Source organism: Diabrotica virgifera, chromosome 7 (genome assembly GCF_917563875.1).
Source record: "Diabrotica virgifera virgifera chromosome 7, PGI_DIABVI_V3a".
NCBI classification, from domain to species: Eukaryota; Metazoa; Arthropoda; class Insecta; order Coleoptera; family Chrysomelidae; genus Diabrotica; species Diabrotica virgifera.
The window spans coordinates 214,335,057-214,341,056 of NC_065449.1; positions in this window are offsets into that span (position 1 = coordinate 214,335,057).

Consider the following 6,000-nt stretch of genomic DNA (forward strand, 5'->3'; position numbering starts at 1 on the left):
ATAGATATACCTAAATACAATTTATAGATAAAAAACATATTACACGAAAATATAAGCAAACAATACACAGCGTTTCAATGTTTCAAATATTTAAAGGTAAAGCGATTACACATATTGCAATTTGGCATTATATATTATACAATGTCTCACACACAGTAACGATGAATAGATAATAAAAAGTAGCTTGAAAACAAAAAATCTCTGTAGTTATAGAAAGGCGAGAGGCAGAAAATAGATAGATATCTGTACATAAATATAGTTTATATATAGATAAAGAATCCATTTCACTAAAATGTCGATATCCAAACAATACACACCGTACAAAGCGTTTTAATAGTGAAGTAATTGTAGAATATTTTGTTCAAATTTTTGAATGGAATTTTATTTCGACATGCCGCTCTGGGGCCCTTGAATGTCGGGGGCCCTTGAATGTCGGGGGCCCTTGAATGTCGGGGGCCCCGTATAATTGATACGGCGGTAGCTGCGCCTCTGAGACCGATTACTATTAAGGTTTCGATATAACTGCACCATTGTTTGAGTTTTTTTTCTGTTATTTGGTTATAATTTTATAATAGTTGTCTAACAGGATTCCTGCTTGCCTTTTATTAATCAATGTTATACAATAGATAACCAAAATATCTTACAAATCACCTTTAAAGATAATGATCTATTAACATGAGAGGTACTTCTCATAATAGTTTCACTCGTAAAGTGATTTCATAATTACTAAAATCTCAAATCCCCTTTACCAAATTTTCTTAATTGTCACACTAAATAACTGAAAATGTTCGCAAAGCGTAATTTCTGATGTAACCAAGTCGCGCTTTTCTTATCTCTCATTATATTTGAGCATATCTCGACGATACCTTCCTCCTAATGACTGTTTTTTGATAAAACGTTACCCTGTCTGCCAACAACGATTTTCCAAATGGATCCATTATTTTGACGATCCCTAGTGGCTGAAAACGATTACAAACTTTAGGATACTTTGGAATTAAATATTATTAGTTAATTCCCTGTAGGTTCGCGCCGACTGAAACGAAATTAGAAGTAATCTGTATCCTGTGCTGAAAAAGTAGGAATCTAATTTTAGCGATCCTAGCTTATCGATTGTTGTGATACGGACTGAATAACTCATTCTGACGAGGCTATTATCCTTGCTGTAAATGGTGTTGCCTATCTTTATTATATATCATTAGATCCATTCTGTTTTTTATTATACGAGTATAAAGATATTTATTTTTATATCCGCTTAATAAATACCCTTACTTACAACATATTTTTTTGCAGAGTAATAATTCAGGACATAATAAACATTGAAAACCAAAGTTTAACAGAAAATAACAGAACCGGACGATCCTGTACCGATGCAGTTTTTGTCGTCAGACAAGTCATGGAAAAATCACTATAATACAACGTCCCGGCTTACTGTTGCTTCATAGATCTACAAAAGGCATTCGACCGTGTAGAGCTGAATGACGTAATTCACCTGTTATATAAACGAAACATACCATCAGATATTATCAAGATTATCGAAAACATATACACCAAAAATAATGTACAGGCTAGAATTAATAACAAACTAACAGCCGATCCCAGCGGAAAGAGGCATACGTGAATGAAATTCATTGAGCCCGCTGCTGTTTAACCTCATCATAGATGAAATTATTCATAAAGTCAAAAACCTGAGTATAGGGTACAGAATGGGGGAACACATTATCTCTATAGTATGCTATGCAGATGATGCCATACTTATTGCAGAGAGTGAAGATGACCTTCAGAGACTTTTATATCAATTTAATATAACAACAAGAAAGTTCAACATGATAATATCACCAAATAAAATAAAAAGTAATAAAAGGAAGCAGCCAGTGAAGCATTAGGCATGGAGGAGATAACAAATACCAGGAAAAATAACAGCATAGTCTGGAGCAATGAACTTGAACAACAGAAACAAATAAAACAACAGAAATATCATAAATGGTTAAAATCACAAAACGCATATGATAAAACACAATACCGCCAAGAATTAATAAAATATAAAAAAATGTTAACAAAAAATGAGAACAATACCTGGGAACAGAGATGTAGGGAAGTGGAATGCCATCTAGGTGGAAGCAGATCCTCAGAAGCTTAGAGGTTCATTCGAAATCTAAGAAATGAAAACAGAAATAATACAAACCTTCAAATGATTGATTTAAAAAAATGGAAAACCCACTACAAAGAAGAACTTCAAGAAAATAGACAGGAATACATAAATACATCACCAAAGCACTACAATTTAAATGGTCAAGTCGTAGAATTAAATGACGAATTCGTTGAGAGAATGATTAAATCACTAAAAAATAAAAAAGCATGTGGTCCAGAAGGAATACCAGCGGAACTTATAAAAAATGGAACTGCAAAATTGATCAAACTAATAACCTTAATTTTCAACAACTACACAAATGGAGAAAACATACCAGAAAATTGGAAAACAGGATGGATAACCCCAATACACAAAAAGGGTAACAAGGAAGACTGCAAGAACTATCGCTGTATTACTGTAACCAGCACCTTTAGCAGATTATATGGGAAAACTTAAAAAGCTCAAATAGAAAATGAATATGCACCTATAGAGATCGAACAACAAGCAGGATTTCGAGCAGGAAGATCCTGTATCGACCACATCTTCACGCTTAACCAACTCAATGAAAAAAAAGTAGCCAGAGACAGAGAAATACATCTACTATTCGTTGATCTAACTAAGGCATATGATACCGTACCACTTTGTAAATTATGGCAAGTCCTGGAAAAATCCCCTATTAATATAACTTTTATAAAAGCAGTGCAACAATTCTATAACAATATCCAAGCAAACATAAAAATCAACAGCAGATTATCCGATAGCTTCATAGTGAATAAGGGACTACGACAGGGATGCAGCTTATCGCCAACACTGTTTAAAATCTATATAAATGAGGTCTTGCATAAGTGGCGCAAATCGTGTTCTGGAATGGGGATACAGCTAAACGACGACTCAACATTATACACACTGCATTTTGCTGACGATCAGGTGGTGATTGCCCAGGATAAAGATGATCTAATATTTATGACAAACCGGCTGTTTCGAGAATACAAAAAATGGGGCCTATACGTTAATATGAAGAAAACCAAATATATGTGTATAGGAGGACAGAAAAGTGAATTACATCTAGAGGATGATATGGTTATCGAGCCAAGCTCTGATTATGTATACCTTGGAACGAGAATCCAACAAAGTGGAAGGACAGAATTCGAAATAGAGGAAAGAATTATGAAAGGAAAGAAGGTAATAGGAGCTTTGAACTCGCTACTTTGGTCAAAAACCATATCAAAAGAAAAGAAAACACAGCTTTATAATAGCATCTTTAAAAGCGTGGTACTGTATGGATGTGAAACCTGGCAACTGAATAAGCGAACAGAACAGAAGTTGCTTGCACTGGAAATGGACTTCTGGCGAAGATCGGCCTGCATCTCCAGAGTCTCACATATAACGAATGAACGGGTACGAGATGTTATGAATAGAAAAACAAACATAATTGAAGAAGTCCAACAAAAACAACTTTGTTGGTATGGCCATGTACAAAGAATGGAGGAACATCGACTCCCAAAGCTAATAATGGAATGGCAACCCCTGGAAAGAAGGAAAAGGGGCAGACCGAAAACAACCTGGATAAGTGGAATCCAGAAAGCCATGTCTGAGAGAGATCTCCGACCAGGAGATTGGACAGATCGACGCGGCTGGAGAATCGGAACCGGAAGGCGCAGGACGCTATAAACCGGTGTTATATATATATATATATATATATATATATATATATATATATATATATATATATATATATATATATATATATATATATATATATATATATATATATATATAAAACAAAAAGTATGGTAATCTCTAAAGATCCAATAAGGTGCAAACTGGAAGTGGACAGCAAAATATTCCAGCAAGAAAGAAGTATCAGCTACCTGGGAGTACTAATGTACAGTTATGGAGATACAGAAGCGGAAGTTGCCCAACAAATAAACAAAGCCAACAGAATAGCAGGATGTCTTAAACACACTATCTGGCGCAACACGCATCTACGGACAATAGCAAAGGCCAAGATTTATAGGACAGTAGTTAGGTCAATTATGACTTACACTGCGGAAACAAGACCTGACACTATAAGGACAAAAAGACTGATGAAAAAGTGTGAAATAAAAATAGTCCGAGATACCACAGGAAAATAATTATGGGACAGACAACGTAGCACAGACCTCAGGCGAAGCTGTAATATAGAGAAAATAAATGACTGGACACTGAAAAGAAAAAAATATAAATATAAGCAGAATGGGAGAAGGAAGACTGCTAAAGATAGCACGGGACAGGTCACCAAACGGCCGAAGGAGTATAGGAAGGCCAAGGAAGAGATGGAATGACAACCTGGATATCTGATGAAGAGGCTTCCAAAGATGGAACAGACTCGAGCCTATTAAGGAAGCAGGAAGAAGAAGAAGAAGACCAAAGTGATGACAATTAGCACTTTCAAGTCCGCTACAAGTCCGCTTTCAAGTCCGTACATTTGAACAATTTTCCAATGACTGTATAAATGGGCACATGAGACAAATATCTGATCTTACCCGGAGCTGAAAGTGTTAGGAACAGGCCAGAACATTTTTCGAAAAAATCAAAAGATTGCTAAGTGTGTGATTCTCGAATAAAACTCGAAATTCGACTACGTTTATCGAAATGCTACGTTTTGTTGACTCTCCTCTATACAGTTGAAACGTGGACCCTTAAAACATCAAACGTAAATAAATTCGAGGCGTTTGAAATGTGGATCTAACGGAGAATCCTCAAAATTGCATGGACGTCGCATACCTAAAACGAAGAAGTGTTGCATAGACTAGGCAATTAATGATAACTTTTCAACAAAGTGAAAGTTAGAAAAACGGGACCGTGCAAGTTCGGCAAAGCGACCTCTATTTTTACGCTCTGTACTTTTATTCGCACTTTTAATTATATTGGCCAATTATATTAGTCCTGGTTGCTGGATAATTGTCAAGGCCATAGTCCAAAAAAATAATAAGAAGAAAAAATAAGATGCAGGTTATGTTATGCAAACGTAAACAATTGTATGTAGTAAATAAAATTAGTTATTAAAATGCAGTACTGCAAGATAAATACAATTAATTAAATTTACCTTTATATAATAATTGCATATCATATCAATATTGTAACAAGAATTATACTTGGCAACCCTGCCGACCGAGTGACGTAGGTTCTACCAACGGCTGACAGCTGACATGGCGGAGACTGCTTCAAGAGTGCCTGATTGTACTCCAAGCCAAGCCATTGAACTATTAGTTTTTAAATGTAGTTTGTTTCTATTTCTTTCGGTGATTATACCGCTCACAGTAAAGTTTGTGCTTATTATTCAGCCCTATTCTGTAACTTTTAACAAATCAAATAGAAATGACCAAGTCGAATCGTAATTACCCCAAATCTGAATGTTTGATATCTATCGCGTCATTTTTGTGTTTGGATTGGTATTCTGTAACTCATATCGTAATCGAAACCTCTGACTTCTATTTCACGCGGTTCTGAGGTGGTGGCAACCCCGCATTAACCAGAGAAATTATTGTTCTGTGACTGGATCTAAATTTAAAATTTGACACCGTTGCCATATCCTCAATGTTTTCATACTTTCTTCATACTATCCTCAAGTTTTGAAAAGTAAATAAAGTATTAGTGTAAATACTGGATGCAAAAAGCTCAAAAGAGGATAAATGGTTTTAAATTAAAGTTAATTAAAATTGATATAAAAAAAGATAAACTGATAAATAAAAAAGATAAGTGAAGATAAGAAGTATAAATGGTTTTAAATCAAAGATATTTAAATTGATGTTATTAATGCATTATTATTAATCTATAATTTAAAATCGATATTACTAATAATATGCAATCTTTAAGATTCGATTAGAGCT